We start from the raw sequence: 20,420 nt of genomic DNA on the forward strand, positions 1-20,420 counted from the left end.
CCTCAGGAAACGAAGGAAATTCGGCATGTCCACATTGACTCTTACCAACTTTTACAGATGCACCATAGAGAGCATCCTATCTGGCTGCATCACAGCCTGGTATGGCAACTGCTCAGCCCAAGACTGTAAGAAACTACAGAGAGTTGTGAACACCGCCCAGCCCATCACACTAACCCGCCTCCCATCCATCGACTCTGTCTACACCTCGCGCTGCCGGGGGAAAGCGGGTAACATCTCCCACCTGGGTCATTCACTCTTCCAACCTCTTCCATCGGGCAGGAGATACAAAAGTCTGGGAACACGCACTAACAGATTCAAAAACAGCTTCTTCCCCACTGTTGCCAGACCCTTGAATGGCTGTCTTATGGACTGAACTGACCTCTTCACAGAGCTTCTCTACTGCGTATGCTTCACTAGATGTCTATAGAAGCAAATTCCTGCGGCTGCTGGAATCTGAAACCAAAGAGAAAATGCTGGAAACTCTCAGCAGGTCTGGCAGCTAACACTTCAAGTCCAGACCCTTTGTCAAAGCTGCCTATGTCCGTGTATTTACATTGTGTATTCATGTTTCTCTGCACAGCAGAACAATACTTTTCACTGTACCTCGGTACACGTGACACTAAATCTTCATCCAAATTTGAAAATGATGATGAGAATTTTTCAACTTAATGTGTTGCTCTGGGGGAGCAGGTACGGGAGTGATAGACGAGAAGGATTTGGTGTGAGTTAGGAAACTGGCTCAGCTGGTAGCTCTCTCGCCCGCAACATGAGGTATCAGGTTCAAGCCCCACTCCAGGACCCAAGCTCAAAAATCCAGTGTAGTACTGAGGGAGTGCTGCACTGTCGAAGGTGCAAACTTTCAGACGAGGTGACAAATCGAGGCTTTATCTATCGCAACAGGTGGATGTAAAAGATCCTATCGCAACAGGAGGAGGCCATTCAGCCCATTGAGCCTGCTCCACCACCCAATACCATCATGCTGATCATCCACCTCAATGCCATTTTCCCCACACTGTCCCCACGTCCCTTCATGTTATTGGCATTCAGAAATCTGTCAATCTCTGCTTTAAACATTCTCAATTATTGAGCTTCCAAAGCTCTCTGCGGTCCGGAAATCTGAAGATTCACAGAGTAAAAACATGTGTCCTCACCGCTCGGTCCCAAGTGGTATCCTCCTTATTTTGAAATTGTGTTGGCTGATTCTTCTCTGCTCATTCAGGGGAAACAACTTGGCCGGGATTCTCCCCTACCCAGCGGGGCGGGGGGTCCCGGCGTGTTGGAGTGGCGTGAACCACTCCGGCGTTGGGCCGCCCCAAAGAGATTACCGCACCTTTAGGGGCCAAACCCTCACAATGAGGGGCAAGGCCCGCGCCGGAGTGGTTTACACTCGGCCGGCTGGCTTGAACGGCCTTTGGTGCCCCGCCAGCCGGGGCCGAAAGGACTTCGCCAGCCGGCGTAAATCCGCGCATGCGCCGGAGCGTCAGCGACTGCTGCCGTCATACCGGCACATGCGCAGGGGAGGGGGTCTCTTCCGCCTCTGCCATGGTGCAGACCATGGGGAAGGCGGAAGAAAAAGAGTGCCCCCACGGCACAGGCCCGCCGGCCGATCGGTGGGCCCCGATCGCGGGCTAGGCCACCGTGGGGGCACCTCCCGGGGTCAGATCGCACCCCCCCCCCCCCCCAACAGGACCCCGGAACCCGCTCGTGCCGCCTGCTCCCGCCGGTAAGGTTTAATCCACGCCGGCGGGAGAAGCTCGTCAGCAGCTGGACTTCGGCCCACCGGGCCGGAGAATCGCCGCGGGGGGCCCGCCGACCAGCGCGGCACGATTCCCACCCCCGCCGAATCTCGGGGGGGGGGGGGGGGGGGGGGGGGGGGCGCGCGGAGAATTCGGGACACGGTGGGGCGGTATTGCCGCCAGTCCCGGGCGATTCTCCGACCCGGAGGGGGGTCGGAGAATCCTGCCCCTTACCCGCATCTGCCCTGTCTATCGCGTTGTATTTTGTAGGTTTCACCTCTCATTCTTCAAAACTCTAAAGAATTAAGGCCCAGTTTCCACAATCTCTCTTCATAGGACAGTCCTGCCTGCCTCGGAACAAGCAGCACTCCCTCGATGGCAGTAATATCTCCGCCAAGGCAAGGGGAGCAAGACTGCACACAGTCCTCTAGGTGCCATTTTGAAGAATAGCAGGAGAGTTCTGGCTGGGACCCTGGTCAATATTTCTTCCTCAATCAGCGTCGGGCACTTCTGAGAAGCAATCATTGGGGTTTTTTTTAATGCGATTAAGTTTATGGTGGGTGGAAGATGGGAGACTGGCCAGGAGAGTGTTGGAACTGTCGGTCTAGAGTAACAATTGAAAGTGCGATAAACCCCCCTTAGCACAGTCCATTTAACGCAGCGATATCTCGCTGCTACATTTTCAGTTTTGGGGAAGAAATGGTCTGCACTGAGATTAAACAAAGGAACAAACTAATCTCTTGGATTTAAATAAGAGTGATAAAGGTTATCTTAGGAAAGCCACAAATACACAGGCTGACTGTGTGAATGTAAACATACGAAAATGAAATGAAATGAATTATAAACCAATATATTAATTACAAACAAAAGACATGATTCATGATATTACCAAAAACGTTTGGGAGAAATTCTTGTGTTTGTTACCACAACTCGAGACAGTGATCCAAAACGAGTTAAACATTGAATCAAATTACCTGCACAGGTAGGGACAGCATGGGTGGTACTGTAGCTGGACGAGAAATCCAGGGTAATGTTCTGGTTCGAATCCCACCACAGTGGAACTTAATAAAATCTCATTAAAAACAGCTGAAATTAAAGGTTGATTGCTATAAAAACCCATCATGGGCAGCACAGTGACGCAGTGGTTAACACTGCTCCCTCACAGCTCCAGGGTCCTGGCTTCAATTCTGGCCTCAGGTGTCTGTGTGGAGTTTCCACTTTCTCCCCGTGTGTGTGTGTGGGTTTCCTCCGGGTGCTCCGGTTTCCTCCCACAGTCCAAAGAAGCGCGGGTTAGGCGGATTGGCCGTGATAAATTGCCTCTTAGTGTCCAATAGGTTAGTGGGGTTACTGGGTTACAGGGATGGGGTGGAGGCATGGGCTGAAGAGGGGTGCTCTTTCCAAGGGCCAGTGCAGACTCGATGGGCCGAATGGCCTCCTTCCCATAATCCCAGCAAAGCTCATATCAAAACTCCAAAACCTAGGACTTGGCTCCTCCCTCTGCAACTGGATCCTCGACTTCCTGACCCATAGACCACAATCAGTAAGGATAAACAACAATGCCTCCTCTACGATAGTCCTCAATATCGGGGCCCCCCAAGGCTGCGTGCTTAGCCCCCTACTATACTCCCTATACACACAACTGTGTGGCAAAATTTGGTTCCAACTCCATCTACAAGTTTGCTGACGACACGACCGTAGTGGGTTGACTCTCGTCACCGATGAGTCAGAATAATGGAGGGAGATAGAGAACCTAGTGGAGTGGTGCAGCGACAACAATCTCTCCCTCAATGCCAGCAAAACTAAAGAGCTGGTCACTGGATTTCACCTCGGCACCATTGATGCAGTCAGGGGTGTGGAGGACACTTTGCTTCCTGAAGTCAATGACCAAATCTTTAGCTTAGAAGGAGCAGATACCTGGGAACACCATCACCACTGCCCCGACTTGGAAATATATCAGTCGTTCCTTCACTGTCGCTGGGGCAAAATCCTGGAACTCCCTCACTAACAGCAGAGTGGGTGTGCCTACACCTGAAGGACTGCAGCGGTTCAAGAAGGCAGCTCACCACCACCTTCTGAAGGGCAATTAGGGATGGGCAATAAATGCTGGCCTAACCAGTGACACCCACATCCTGTAGAGACCAGCTCCCTGTCACATCACTCACTGATTCCCCAAGAAGAGCACCATAAACTGGTGACTTCATTTGGTCCATGAAGAGTGTTCGAAGGACAGAGTGGTGTAATCTGCCTCATTTCTGCACAGCACCCCATCATCCTCACCATTTACATTCACAATCAGGTTGTGTTTTATTTGCACTCAATGTTATTGAAGCTACATTTGACATTTCTTTTTTTTTTACAAATTTAGAATACCCAATTATTTTTTTTCCCCAATTAAGGGGCAATTTAGTGTGGACAAACCATCTTTGGGTTGTGGGAGTGAGACCCACGCAGACACGGGGAGAATGTGCAAACTCCACACGGACAGTGTCTCGGGGCCGGGGTCGAACCCGAGTCCACGTCACCGTGAGGCAGCAGTGCTAGCCACTGCGCCGCCGTGCCATCCAACATTTGACACTTCTGACGACAAACAATAGGTTTTCATTATTTTAAAAAGACAAGCCTATCTCATATTGGCTTTGTAAACCACTTGCATATTCTTCTGCCTGGATAAATCCCCCAGAGGCAGTGTCAAATCCTCTAACTCCACAGCAGCAAGTGTTAGCACAGTGGATTCCCGAGGGAATCATCCCAACTACTGCACAAGCAGCAGGCAGAATGAATGATAAGGCTTTGTGTGTGGGATCAGAGCCCCAAGCATTGCTGGGTCACTCTGGGGAGTACTTTAATGGGTTGTATTACTGAGTACTGTCACTGTGTCTGGACCCGAATCCTGCACTTCATAGTCGCTCACTGTGTATAAGCAAGAGGGGAAATCAAGGGAAAAGAAAGTCCCAGGTTTTTTTCCAATGTAACTTCTAAACATTTATGTTTCCTTCCTATCCTGTAGGTGTTGTTTGGGTTCTGTCCTTCGCAGAGACACCTCATTCACGACACAGCAACACACTTGGCTAAAGTGCTTCCCAAGTTGGGGAGCCTCTTTCTGAAGCTCCGAAACTGGGTTCATTTGAGTTGACATTGTGAAGCAGCTGCATGTTACCATGCCTGATAAGTGCCCAGTGTTGGTGCTGCTTTGCTGCTCCAATGCACCTATAATATGCCCAGTCAGGAAAATTACCCACAAATCATAGAATTTACTGTGCAGAAGGCCATTCGGCCCATCGAGGCTGAACTGGCCCTTGGAAAGAACACCCTGCTTAAGCCCACATCTCTACCCTATCCCCGTAACCCAGTAACTCCACCTAACCTTTTTGGACACTGAGGGCAATTTATCATGGCCAACCCACCTAACAGCACACCTTTGGGCTGTGGGAGGAAACCGGAGCACCCGGAGGAAACCCACGCAGACACAGGGGAAAACGTGCAGACTCCGCACAGGCAGTGACCCAAGCCGGGAATCGAACCTGGGACCCTGGCGCTGTGAAGCAACAGTGCTAACCACTGTGCCACAGTGCCGCCCAAAGAAACGTAGCTCATTACCACCCTCCCAATTATCAGTCAGGCCACAGGAGGAGTCACTAAATGACACCCACTCACTGTTAGCCTGCTCAGGGACACATTGAGGTTCTGCTCAGAACCACGTCTCCAGACCTTATCCCAGCCATACCGCCCAGGCACAGAGGTGACAGCAGCTGTTCTTCACACTGAGCTGAATTCAACCCAGTCAAGGTGAACGCCTGCTGTCCATGGGGTTCAGGAAGGAGTGGCAGGTATTGATGCAGCTAAAATTAAAGGAATGCAGCCTCCTTACAACTCATATCATAGAATCCCCACCGTGCAGGAGGCAGCCATTCGGCCCATCGAGTCTACACTGACCCTCCGAAACAGCACGCTCCCTGGGCCAATTCCCCCCCCCGCCCCTTCCCTATCACCCCACCTAATCTCTGGACACTACGGCACAATTTATCATGGCCAACCCATCCCAACCTTCCCATCTTTGGACTGTTGGGAGGAAACCGGAGACCCCAGAGAAACCCACTCAGACACGGGGAGAAAGTGCAGACTCCACACAGACACCCGAGGCCTGAATTGAACCCGGGTCCCTGGGGCTGAGAGGCAGCAGTGCTGACCACTGTCATTGACATCTTTAACAAAATATAGGCAAGGCCAGCATTAATAAACCAGTCCTAGCAGTTTGATTGAGTTCAGTGTCTTGTGAGGACATTTCGTGTTGGTGTGGGGGGCAAACAGCAGTTGATGTTAGGTCAAATCTTAATTTGAAATTGATAGATTCTTGCCAGTGAAAGGTATTAAGGGATATGGGGCAAAGGTGGGTATATGGAGTTAGGTTGCAAATCAGCCATAATCACAGTGAACGGCAGAACAGGCCTGAGGAGCTGAATGGCCTCGTCCTGTACCTATAGGTCTGGAGAGACACGTAGAAAAGTTACAGCACAGAAGGCGGCCATTCGGCCCATCGTGTCCATGCCAGTCCGAGGACACAGGATCCTTTCTAATCCCACCTTCCTGCACCCGTGGCCCAGGTCACCCAAGCTCAGCAAGTTTCCAGATGGAATTTGATGACAATTTGACAACTTCATGGTCGCTTTACTGAGAGCGGGTTTTTATGTGCAGAGCTCACGATTCTCAAACTGGGTGTGGCATTTTCCAGATTCCTGAACCACCTACACACCCGGCATCAGCTAATTAGGTGAATTGGACATTCTGAATTCTCCCTCAGTGTACCCGAACAGGCGCCGGAGTGTGGCAACCAGGGGCTTTTCACAGTAACTTCATTGCAGCGTTAATGTAAGCCTACTTGTGACACTAATAACGATTATCATCCAGGAGTACTTTGCTTCTGCACACAAGCCTGAATTCGTAGAAAGCTCCTCTCTCTGAAGAACTGCTCACTCCACTAATACAATTGAAAATCATATCATCCCCTGTCCAGGATAGAGTTACAGAGTCATTCCCACAGTTCACAGGTGGTGCTTTGGCCCATTGAGCCTGCAGCAACAACTACACTAAATCTACACTAACCCCACTTTCCAGCACTCGGTCCATAGCCTTGAATGTTATGACATTTCATAGGTTATCATAGAATTTACAGTGCAGAAGGAGGCCATTCGGCCCATCGAGTCTGCACCGGCTCCTGGAAAGAGCACCCTACCCAAGGTCAACACCTCCACCCTATCCCCATAACCCAGTAACCCCACCCAACACTAAGGGCAATTTAGCATGGCCAATCCACCTAACCTGCACATCTTTGGACTGTGGGAGGAAACCGGAGCACCCGGAGGAAACCCACGCACACACGGGGCGGATGTGCTGACTCCGCACAGACAGTGACCCAAGCCGGAGGTGAACCTAGGACCCTGGAGCTGTGAAGCAATTGCGCTATCCACAATGCTACCGTGCTGCCCTCAAGTGCTCATCTGAGTATGTACCTTTACTGATCCATGGTTGTTATGTTCTGTAGTCTGGCCAAAGTGAATGATGAACGACAGAACATCTAGTTTAAATAATTTATTATGAGACAACTGCGTGATAAAGATAATGACAATAAATAAAATAATGAACTACCAACACTAATTAACTATTGTAGAGCTACTGGAAAATACATCTATCCCCTAGCACAGGCATTGTCAAACTCGGGGGCGCGACCCGCGGGTGGGTGTCGGGCGAGTGTCGGGAGGGAGGCGGAGCCGTCCATCGTGGCGCTCCCGATCCCGCAAATCCGTGCGCAACAGCCACAGCAGCCAGCTGTTAATAACGCCGGCTGCAAGCGGCCTTCAAAATGGCCGCGAACATGTAAAAAAAAATGCGGCTGCACTGCGCTGCGTGTCTGATCATTGACGCGCAGCATGCACGCCGATGATCGGGCACGCATGCACAGTGCGGCCACTGTTTTTTTAAACGGTCACAGTCTTTTGTTTTTACAAGTTCAGGGGGGGTTTTATTAATTTAATTTTTATTTTTTCATTTATTTTATTAATTTTTCATTTATTTTTTGTTTACAAGTTCGGGGGGGTTTATTTGATAAACTTTTACAGGAAATAAATGCAGAACTTTGGACAAATGGAGACTCCATACTTTCCGACACGGGAAGGCTTCACCTTCATCCAACAGGTTCCATTGGAGGAGCGTGTACGAGGGCCAAAGGGACCCAAAACCATTTCCTCCATTTTTTACAGCAGCAAACAAGGTGTTAAAATGGTGGGTCGGGCAGGTCGGCCGGCGTGGGCCCCGAAGGTCGGCCGGCGTGGGTCGCGCAGGTCGGCCGGCGTGGGTCGCGCAGGTCGGCCGGCGTGGGTCGCGCAGGTCGGCCGGCGTGGGTCGCGCAGGTCGGCCGGCGTGGGTCGCAAAGGTCGGCCGGCGTGGGTCGCAAAGGTCGGCCGGCGTGGGTCGCAAAGGTCGGCCGGCGTGGGTCGCAAAGGTCGGCCGGCGTGGGTCGCAAAGGTCGGCCGGCGTGGGTCGCAAAGGTCGGCCGGCGTGGGTCGCGAAGGTCGGCCGGCGTGGGTCGCAAAGGTCGGCCGGCGTGGGTCGCAAAGGTCGGCCGGCGTGGGTCGCAAAGGTCGGCCGGCGTGGGTCCCGATGGTCGGCCGGCGTGGGTCGCAAAGGTCGGCCGGCGTGGGTCCCGATGGTCGGCCGGCGTGGGCCGCAAAGGTCGGCTGGCGTGGGCCGCGAAGGTCGGCCGGCGTGGGCCGCGAAGGTTGGCCAGTTGGTAAAAATGGGTCCACGGAAAAAGTCTGAAGAACACGGCTCCAGCCCGACCTACTCCCAGCTCCCAGCCACAGGGTCATGTGGTGGGTTTACACTGCCACCTAGTGGTCGGAGGTTGTTGATAATATTATGTACAGACTTGCTCTATGCATAAAAGCAAATGACAGCGAATGCTGGAATCTGAAAACAAAAATAAAAGGCTGGAAAATCTCAGCAGGTCTGGCAGCATCTGTTGGGAGAGAAAATATTTTTCTCTCCTTACACATGTTGCCAGACCTGCTGAGATTTTCCAGAATTTCTTTTTGGTTTCTTGCTCTATGTATATCGTAACAGCTCCAACAGCATGAGTGGCGATCAATCTATTGCCACAACTATCCGGTTTGTTGTTTTTTTTTCTAAATTTAGATTACCCAATTATTTTTTCCAATTAAGGGGCAATTTAGCGTGGCCAATCCACCTACTCTGCACATTTTTGGGTTGTGGGGGTGAAACCCACGCAGACACGGGGAGAACGTGCAAACCCCACAAGGACAGTGACCCAGAGCCGGGATCGAACCTGGGACCTCAGCGCCGTGAGGCGGTTGTGCTAACCACTAGGCCACCGTGCTGCCCACCGGTTTGTTGTTTAATTAAATATTAGAATCATAGAATTTACAGTGTAGAAGGAGGCCATTTGGCCCATCGAGTCTGCACTGGTCCTTGGAAAGAGCACCCTACGTAAGCCCACGCCTCCACCCTATCCCGTAACCCAGCGACACCACTTAACCTTTTGGACACGAAGGGCAATTTATCATGACCAATCCGTCTAACCTGCACATCTTTGGACTGTGGGAGGAAACCGGAGCACCCGGAGGAAACCCACGCACACACGAGGAGAAAATGCAAACTCCACACAGTGACCCGAGGCCGGAATTGAACCCGAAGCTGCGAGGTAGCAGTGCCACCGTGTCGCCTCGAGGTATCTCAGTCATTTCGGGAGCCAATTTGTGCGCATCAAGGTGCCTCAAACAGCAATGTGATAATCAGGGGAGTTTTAGTGGTGCTTGTTGAGGGATTGGCCAGGTCACTGGGAGAACGCTGCAGCATGCTGTTCTAATTTGTGGCTCGAGCTCTCTACCTGTATGTTAGTTGGCAGCTCCAGGCCAGTGCAAACACGCACACTGACAGGTGACACAGAAATGGAGGTCTGAAAACACAGAGAAAGCCTGCGCTCCACTGAAAACCACTTCTTTGGAGCACAGCTTCCAAAGATCTGCCTCCCACCTGGACAGAGATGAGGAAGGACACCGCTGGAGTGAGAGCTTCTGTTTGGTTTCCAGGTGAGCCTGCCCCCTGACTGGGCACACCACAGCTCCTGAGTTTGTGAGGAGTCTGCACTGTCAACAGCAACGGAGGGAGCTAAACCAGGGTGTGGCACTGTTTATCATCATTGATCAGACAATTAAATGACTCAATGGAAAAGTTCCTTTACATGGTTAGAAACTCTTTCTTCTAATACTTAGTCCACAAGTTTAACCAATTGTAAATTAGCAACTCCTTTAACAAAGGGTCCCCAATTGAAACTGCTGTTGCTACATACCACCACCAAGCTCTTCACAAAGGCAGCTCGGGATGGGCAATACATTTGTTTTGGAAAATATTTTCATTCAGCATTTTTGATAATTACACAATACAACAGTAAAACAAATAAAAGCAGCAGGACCCACATCCCCCAAAACACCCTGCCCCCCTCCCTAACAGCTGACGGTGACCAGCTCTTTCTTTAAAGCCATGGCTGCCACCTTTTGTAGAAGCCCTCACTAGCCCACCCACACACACAGTGGGCGCGATTCTCCCAAAACGGGAGAAATCGTAAGGCTGGCGCCCGGGCGGGTTTGACGCCAGCGCGCCCCTTCCCGACCGGGAACCGATTCTGGTCCCCGGTCGGGGCTAGCAGCCCGACGCCGTAAGCTCCGGCATCACGGGCTTAACGAATTTCGTTAAGCCCGCTTGCCGGAGTTAGCGCCGGCTGACGCGTCATATGACGTCAGCCGCGCATGCGCGGATTGGAAGACTCCAACCCGCGCATGCGCGGATGACGTCATCGCGTATTTGCGCGAAACCCGCGCATGCGCGGGCCGGGATGCCCCTCAGCCGCCCCGCGAATGGATACTGCGGGGCGGCGGAAGGAGAAATAGTGCGCGGGCATCGGGCCCGCTGCCCGCGATTGGTGCCCACCGATCGCGGGCCCATGGCACCCTTGGCATGGCCGTGGTACTGCCGTGCCAATCGGTGCCATGGTTATAAAAAGCGAGTTGTTCCCGCCGTTTTTACGAAAGGCCAGACCAGGTGTGTTTGCCGTTCGTAAAAACAGCGTAAAGGGCTGGGACTTCGGCCCATCTATCAGCTGTGAATCGCTGCCGGCCGTAAAAAAACGGCGGCAGCGATTCGTGTCGGGAGTTGGGCGGGGGGGGGGAGAGAGAATAGCGGGAGGGCGGGAAAAATGTCGGGAAGGCCCTCCCGCTATTCTCCGACCCGTCGCGGGGGGCGGAGAATCGCGCCCAGTATATTTGACTTTCTCAAGGTGCAAAAACTCCATGAGATCCTCCCCAGCCGCACTGAGGTGCTGGGTGGAGAAGCTGCCCCCCCCCCCCCCCACTCTAACGGAACCTGCCTGTGAGCAATCAGTGAGGCGAAAGCCAGAACATTGGCCATGCAACCAGTCTGCAGCTCTGCCAGGTCTGACACCCCAAATATGGTCCCTAAGGGACCGGGCTCCATTTCAAATTGCAGAATCGCCGACATGGTGCGAAAGAGGGAGACCCAGAATCTGACAAGCTTAGGACACGACCAGAACCCTTCCACACTGCTCACACCCATCTTCCACACCCGCAAACAACCTACCCATCCTGGACCTGGAAAGGAGAGCCCTGTGCATCATCTTCAACTGGATTAGCCCAAGTGTCACGCACTCCGCAGCACCTCACACCACACCCACCATCCAATACTACCCCCAACTCCACCTCCCACTTGGCCTTAATCCCCTTCAGCAATGCCATACCCTCCCGCAGGATCCTCCTGTAAATCCCTAAGGTACTCCCCTCCTCCGATCCCGCAAAAACCCTCTCCAGCAACAACGATGGCTGCTCCACCGGGAATGTCGGGAAAATCTTCCTCGTGAAATCACAAACCTGAAAATACCTAAAAGTTTCCCGAATTTCTCCGGCAACTCGTCCAAGCTCGCAAATCGCCCCCCTCACCCCCTTGTCCTACCATCCTCTGAATTTGGCATCCAACCCATGCCAGCTCAAACATATGGTTCTCACAAATCGGCACCAACTTCGAGACTGCCGCGAATTGAAAGTGCTTCCGAAATTGCCTCCATATCATCAATGTGGAGACCACCACTGGGTCACCCAAATACTTTCAGACGAGAGAACGGAAGCGAGGCTGACACCAATGTCCACGGCTCCCTACAGGAACCTGACTCCACCTGCACCCAAACTGCTCCTGACCTTACACCAACCCAATACCTTCACTGTATTCACTGCCCAATAGTATATATCAAATTCAGCAAGGCTAAGCCTCCTGGCTGGCAGTCCCTCTATTTTCCGAATCCTTGCTCCCTTGCCTGCCCAAATGAAGGACAAAACCAATCTCTCCGCAAGGAACACTTTCGGTAGGAAAACTGTCAAACACTGGAATAGGAACAGAAACCTCGGCAGAATATTGAACACCAATTGAACTTGACCCGCCAGACAGCGGTAGGCTATCCCACCTCTTAGTCGGCCTTAACCCTACTCATCAGCCTCGGAAAATTCAACGTACCAATCCGAGCCCAATGCCAAGCTACGCACCCGAAATGAGTGCCCGTTAATCGGAACAGCTACCCCCCTCCAGATTGGTTTCCTTCCCCGGCGGAGGAACCGAAAAACACTCACTTCTCTCCCAATTCAATTTATATCCTGAAAAAGCCACAAACCGCTTCAACAACACCATTGCGCCCCCCCCTCCATTGTGGGGACTGTGTCCGTGACATACAGAAGATCATCAGCGTGCAGGGACATCCTTTGCTCTGCACCTCCCCCCCCCCCCCCCCCCCCCTCACTATCCCCCTCCACTAATCCAAATTCCTCAAAGTGATGGCCAAAGGCTCAATCGCCAACTTGAAAAAGAGAGGGACACAGCGGTATCGTTCCCCTGTGCAGCTGTATATTTCTCAAACATACGCTGTTCCGTCGAGACACGAGCCGTATATAGTAACCGAACCCATGCCACAATTTGGGTCCGATCCCACATCCGTCCAACAACGCAAACAAATAACCCCATTCTACCCCATCAAAAGTCTCTCTGCATCTAAAGAGACAATAACCTCCTGTTCCCCTCCTGCCAACGGGGATAGTACCATATTTAACAGCCGCCACACATTAGAGGACAAACCCTGTCTGATCTTCCCCAACAACCTGAAGGAGGCACTCCCCCAACCTAAGGGGCAATACCTTAGCTAAGATCTTAGCGTCTACATTCAGTAAGGAAATCTGTTAGTATCACCTGCACCCCACCAGCTCCTTATCTTTCTTTAATATAAGCGAAATGGACGCCTGCATCATCATGTCTGAGACCCTGCCCTATTGAATCCTCAAACATCTCCACCAACAACACTACCAGCCGGTCAGAAAACGTTTTAGAAAATCCCACCGGGAACCCATCTGGCCCCGTATCTTACCAGCCTGCATTTTTCCTATCGCTGTCCGAACCTCCTCAGCCTCCAGCACTCATCCAGTCCTTCCCGATCCTCTTCCTCCTCCACTATGATGAGCCTGTATCCGCCATCTTCCCTGCCAAAGGACTCCGCACCTTGCTAGACTCCGCCGGAGGACTAACATTTGCACCCTTCTTCCCAATGTACCTTCTTGGGTTTTTTGACATCCTATTGCAAACAGCTTCCCTTACCGGCCTCCCCGGACAGGTGCCGGAAAGTGGCGACTAAGGGCTTTTCACAGTAACTTCATTGAAGCCTACTGGTGACAATAAGCGATTTTCATTTCATTCCCCCCCCCCCCCCCCCCAGGCTCAAGCAGGAGCTACCTTACGTGCGACTTCCTCCGACCTGTCACCATCGGAAATCCCCCGATACATAAAAAACGCTTCTGGCCTTAATCACATCCCGGGAATTAATAGAATTTTTAAAAACTACCCAGTCCAAATGGTTTACATTGCTGTTTATATTCTACACAAGCCTCCCTCCCATGCTGCTTCTAATACTCTCTATTCTTTCTCCCTCGCATAAACATCAAGTATTCCTTAAATACATAATAATCTTTATTATTGTCACAAGTAGGCTTACATTAACACTGCAATGAAGTTACTGTGAAAATCCCCTAGTCGCCACATTCCGACGCCTGTTCGGGCACACAGAGGGAGAATTCAGAATGTCCAATTCACCTAACAAGCACGTCTTTCGGGACTTGTGGGGGGAAACCGGAGCACCCGGAGGAAACCCACGGGGAGAACATGCAGATTCCGCACAGACAATGACCCAAGCCAGGAATCAAACCCCAGACCCGGGCATTGTGAAGCAACAGTGCTAACCACTGTGCTACCGTGCCACCCAGTGTTCTCCCGAAAACACAGCAGAAGTTCTACGTTCATATCGCTCTCTGAAGAAATTCCTTCTCATTCCTGGTTTTTTTTGTGTGACCTTGTTCTGGGCCTACCCACAAGTGGAAACAATTTCTCCACATTCACCCGATCTAATCCCTTCCTTAGGCCTCTCCGACTTCACTTTCCAAGAAACAAAGAAGCCCGACCTGTTTCCTGATAGTTACATCTGCTCTATTTGGGCAACGTTCCCTTCCCTGTGCTTTCTCCAGAGCAGATGAGTGTAGGGATAAAGATATTAGAGAGAGAAGCACAGGGCTGGGTGTGGGGGAAGAGGAGTTCCATTCTGTAGGACACTGGCACCAGTACTGGGTTAGGAAGGAGCTGGCCCAGAAGTGGGTTGGGTCCAGTCTTAATGGAAAAGATAATTAGAGAGATCGGAGGTACAACCAAGAAGGGAAGAGAGTGGAGCAGCTGTCCAGAGAGGAAGACAGGGGAATGGTATTGCTCATTGACCGAGGCTAGCACAGGCATGATGGGCTGAACGGCCTCTCGCTGTGAAATTATGCTTCAGGCATTAGAGGTAAATGCAAAAACTGGAAGATATTGAAAGCAGGAGAGGGGGATAGGAAACCCGTGAGCCGGAGGACAAATAAAGAGCCTGCAGGGGTTGGACATTAGCCAGAAGCTCCCCTGCTTCTGATGGCTGGAGGGGGAGGATGGTCTCAGGTCTGCTGTCACTGACATTTCACATCAAAGTAGAATCATGGGCCACTTGGATAAACTGCAACATCACCCCAAGAGGACAGCACAGGAGTTGGGAGTCTCCAGAGATTGGGTATTCCGGCAGTTTGGGAAACACATCTTTGTGTGGCTCGGTTGTGGTAAAGTTCCTCCCAGTGTCTTCCTGGCGAAAGAAGCTCAACAAAATTCAAACTTTTATCTTGGTACAAATATCAGAAAGTCCGCAGCACGGTCCAAAACAGCGAGAGGGACTTTGCACCTTGTGTTTCTTCATTTAAAAAATAAAAGACACACTTTGCAGTTTACGACTGATGAAAGTACAACAGTTTACCCGGTTCAGTTAAACATCAGCACAAACCCCGACCGTAAGATTGGAGCGAGAGAGCAAGGCACTTTATCCGAGTCAAGGATTCAGGTGAAATCTAACACACTGACGCAGAAAATGTCATTAGTATTAACAGGAACCTGATCTCACAGTCGCAAAATCACTCTGCACTGCATGCCTCCAGAGCACAGAACAGGTCCTGGGCTGTTATTACATTCGAAACTCAAGAACTGCTGCAGCTAACCCTTAAACCAGATTGTGGGCATCGCAGTGTAGTGCTCACATTACAGAATGAATAATCCAGAGAATGGGTGTTCAAATCCCGCCATAGAAACTCGGGAATTCGAAGAAAAATCTGGAAATGAAAAGCTGGTTTTGGGAAAACGTGACATAAAACCCATCTGGTTCATTAATATCCTTTAGGGAAGGGGAAATCTGCCGTCCTTACCCGGTCTGGCCTACATGTGACTCCAGACCCACAGCAATGTGGTTAACTAATAACTACCCTGCGTAGAAGAGCCATACGGACGGGAAAAGTTAACTCAGGTTTTCTCTCCACTGACGCCGAGTTTATCTAGCATTTCCTGCGTTGATTTTCCTTTCCAGAAAGTTATTATTGAATCTGCTTCTCCGAGCCTGCCGGATGCCTGTGTGAACAAACATTCTCATCTCCCCCCACCCGGCTGCTTCTTTTACCGATTCTCTTCAATCTGTGTTCCTCTGGTTACTGACCTTCCTGACACTGGAAACACTTTCTCCTTATTTACGCAATCAAAACACTTTCTTAAATGTTGACAAAATGTTGCCGAATGACCGGTTCAGTTTCATGGAGAGGAAAGATCTTCAAACTATGTCCGAACCCATGTTGGACATGAGCACCCTGCTCAAATAGATCCCGACTCTTCCCATTGCAACACTTCCATTTCTCCCCACAGAGAACTCCCCAAATAACTAATATCCTTCAGATTACACTCCTTTAAAAATAATGACAAATAAGTTTATACTCAAAAAAATGCCCAGCAGCAAGGAGGCAAAGAGAATTCAGCGCCGCAGGTTGGGTGACTGATACCATTACAGTAAGATTACTGTAATGATTACAGTAATATGATCATCACTGTGTACAAGGTAAAAATATGATTCAATGGTTCAACTATCCTCAAATTCTGTTAAATATATTAATGATTATAGTCAGAGTTCAATGTGCCTTCACGTGGACATCATTCAGTTATACGTTTATATAGCAACTTTGCATATTATCTTTAATGTTTAAAATGGCCCAAAATGCAACAGAATTTAGTCAATTTAATGCTCAGCCACATAAGAAAATATAGTTCTAACTGTACAATTATCCATTACAGTAATCCTGTGTGAATGGTCAAAGATATATGGGGGATATTGGGGGCTGATTATAAACAATAGAACAAAAAGGAAAGCAGCAGCAATCTAACCCGATACCCCAGAGGTTCAACACCCCCAACCTCCGAAACCCCTCCAGACCCCTCAATACCCACAGACCCCCACAATACCCCCAGACCCCTCAATACCCCCAGACCCCCACAATACCCCCAGACCCCCACAATATCCCCCAGACCCCTCAATACCCCCAGACCCCCACAATACCCCAAGACCCTCACAATATCCCCAGACCCCCACAATACCCCCAGACCCCTCAATACCCCCAGACCCCCACAATATCCCCAGACCCCCACAATATCCCCCAGAGGCTCAATACCACCAGGCCCTGGTACACCCCAATACCCCAGACCCCCTCGGTACCCCACTGAAGCTCAGTACCGCCAGATCCTTGATACTCCCCAGATCCCTTCGATGCCCCTCACAATTTTCCCCAGCACCCCTCAACGCCACCCCGACCTCCTAGACGCCTCCCCAGGCCCTCCTTGATCCCCGCCAAGTCCACCTTGATGCACACCGCCCTAATACACCACCAATATACCCTCGATAACCCCAATTCTGGATACACCCACAATAAAACACCAGACCCCCCCAAAAAACCCAGACCCATCAATGCCCCCCAGACCCAATACAATAAACCCCCAGACCATTCAGTAATCCCCAAGATCCCTCAATAATCCCGCCAACTGCTGAATACCCCCCCGGTGGCCTGAATACCCCCAAACACCCCCCAGACCCCTCAATCCAATAGACCCCCAGACCATTCAGTAATCCCCAAGATCCCTCAATAATCCCGCCAACTGCTGAATACCCCCCAGATCCCTGGATACCCCCCCAGACCCCCAAACACCTCCCCAGACCCCCGGACACCCCCCCCCCCCAGACCCCTCAATGCCCCCCCAGACCCCATTAAACCCCCCAGACCCTTCAATACCTCCCACACCCCTCAATACCCCCCCAGATCCCAAATACCCCCCAGACATCTCAATACTTCCTGATAAACGCCCAGACTCCTCAATAGCCCTTCAATACCCCCCAGAGTCCCGATAAACGCCCAGCCTCGCGATAAACGCCCAGACTCCCGATAAACGGCAAGACCCCTCAATACACCCCAGAACCCCCTCAAAAAAAGACCCATCAATAACCCCTCCTCGGACCCCACAATAAACCCCCAGACCCCTCAATACCCCCCTGACCCCTCAGTACCCCCCAGACCTCTCAATAAACCCCCAGCCCCCTCAATACACCAGACCTCCGATAGCCCAGACCCTCAATAAACCCGTAGACCCCTCAATACCCCACCAAGAAAACCTACTCACCAATAACACCCCCCCCCCCCCCCCCCCCCCCGGACCCCTGATAAACCCGCAAAGCACTTGATATCCCCAAGACCCCTCAATACCCCCCAGACCATTCAACACACCCCCAGACCCTTCAACACCCCCCCCAGACCCTTCAACACCCCCCCCAGACCCTTCAACACATCCCCAGACCCTTCAACACACCCCCAGACCCATCAACACACCCCAGACCCTTCAACACACCCCCAGACCCATCAACACCCCCCCAGACCCTTCAACGCCCCCCCAGACCCTTCAACACCCCCCCCCCAGACCCATCAACACCCCCCCAGACCCATCAACACACCCCCAGGCCCATCAACACACCCCCAGACCCATCAACACACCCCCAGACCCTTCAACACCCCCCCAGACCCATCAACACACCCCCAGGCCCATCAACACACCCCAGACCCTTCAACACACCCCCAGACCCTTCAACACACCCCCAGACCCATCAACACCCCCCCCCCCAGACCCATCAACACACCCCCAGGCCCATCAACACACCCCAGACCCTTCAACACACCCCAGACCCATCAACACCCCCCCAGACCCTTCAACACCCCCCCAGACCCTTCAACACCCCCCCAGACCCTTCAACACCCCCCCAGACCCATCAACACCCCCCCAGACCCATCAACACCCCCCCAGACCCATCAACACACCCCCAGACCCATCAACACACCCAGACCCATCAACACACCCCCCAGACCCTTCAACACCCCCCCAGACCCTTCAACACATCCCCAGACCCATCAACACACCCCCAGACCCTTCAACACACCCCCAGACCCTTCAACACACCCCAGACCCTTCAACACACCCCCAGACCCTTCAACACACCCCCAGACCCTTCAACACACCCCCAGACCCTTCAACACACCCCCAGACCCTTCAACACACCCCAGACCCTTCAACACACCCCAGACGCTTGAACACACCCCCAGACCCATCAACACCCCCCCCCCAGACCCATCAACACCCCCCCAGACCCATCAACACCCCCCAGACCCATCAACACCCCCCCAGACCCTTCAACACACCCCCAGACCCATCAACACACCCCAGACCCATCAACACACCCCCAGACACTTCAACACACCCCAAACCCCACAACACACCCCAAACCCCACAACACACCCCAAACCCCACAACACACTCCAAACCCCACAACACACCCCAAACCCCACAACACACCCCAAACCCCACAACACAGCCCAAACCCCACAACACACCCCCAGACCCTTCAACACACCCCTAACCCCTCAACCACACCCCAGACCCATCAACACACAACAGGGGCTGTTTTAGCTCACTGGGCTAAATCGCTGGCTTATAAAGCAGACCAAGCAGGCCAGCAGCACGGTTCGATTCCCGTACCAGCCTCCCCGGACAGGCGCCGGAATGTGGCGACTAGGGGCTTTTCACAGTAACTTCATTGAAGCCTACTCGTGACAATAAGAGATTTTCATTTTCATTCATTTTTCAACACATCCCAAACCCCTCAACACACCCCAGACCCCTCAGCACCCTCCCAGGACCCCCAATAGTCCCCAGACTTTTGTTAATCTCCCCTCAAGAGGCTTAATGTCCCCAGATGAACGGGGGGGGGGGGGGGGGAGAGGAAGGGAGGCTCCTGATGGGGGGTGGGGGCTCCTGATCCCGGGGGGGGGGGAGGGGCCCCCCGATCCCGGGGGGGGGGGGAGACTCCTGATCCCGGAGGGGGGGGGAGCCCTGTTCCCGAGCCGACCCGCCGCCTCTGATACTCACCGCGCTCCGCTGGGGATCCGGGCCGGGAGCGGGGCTGCCACCCGGGGGCGGGGAGCTGGCAGGGGGAGGGGCAGAGGGACTGGGTCAGGCTGAGGATCGGCGGCGCCTCCGGGCCTCCCTCACTCCCGTCGCCTGGCGACCGCCGCCATGTTGGAACCGCTAACCCCGCCCCCTCCGGCACTGGCCACGCCCCAGCCCTGCCCCTTGCTGGCCCCACCCCCAGGTTGTCACCTAGCAACGCGGGCCCTGGTCCCGCCCTCAGACGACCCTAGCCCCGCCCCCCGCCGACCCTAGTCCCGCCCACGCCGGCCCTGGCCCCGCCCCAGCCCTGCCCCAGGCTGGCGCCACCCCCAGGTTGTCACCTGGTCCCGCCCTCAGACGACCCTAGCCCCGCCCCCCGCCGACCCTAGCCCCGCCCACGCTGGCCCTGGCCCCGCCCCAGCCCTCCACCAGGCTGGCCCCACCCCCCAGGTTGTCACCTAGCAACCCTGGCCCCGCCCCCAGCACCGGCACATGGGGGCCGCTCCCTCCAACTGGGCCAAAGGATCCCAACAGTGAGGCAAGAAGCCATTCAGCCCATCCAGTCCGCCCCTCCCCCCCATCCCCTGTCCCCATAAACCCAGCGGGAAACCGCAGCACCCGCAGGCCCCATTGGCGGGGGCTAGTTCCGATGGAGCGAATGGCCTCCTGCTGCACTGCGGGGATTGTGTCGCGCTTTGGAAATGG

At 52.9% G+C, this 20,420-nt stretch overlaps 1 protein-coding gene across 1 annotated transcript in view; it reads right to left on the reverse strand.

The window, feature by feature from the left end:
* Positions 1 to 19,856, reverse strand: part of ppp1r16a (protein phosphatase 1, regulatory subunit 16A) — a 131,340-nt gene extending 111,484 nt beyond the window's left edge. Inside the window, exon 1 of the mRNA XM_038798711.1 lies at positions 19,695 to 19,856. The gene's annotated coding sequence lies outside the window, so the exon portion shown is untranslated. The remainder of the gene's footprint in view (positions 1 to 19,694) is intronic.
* Between the last annotated feature and the right edge of the window lie 564 nt (positions 19,857 to 20,420).

This window comes from Scyliorhinus canicula, chromosome 5 (genome assembly GCF_902713615.1).
Source record: "Scyliorhinus canicula chromosome 5, sScyCan1.1, whole genome shotgun sequence".
NCBI classification, from domain to species: Eukaryota; Metazoa; Chordata; class Chondrichthyes; order Carcharhiniformes; family Scyliorhinidae; genus Scyliorhinus; species Scyliorhinus canicula.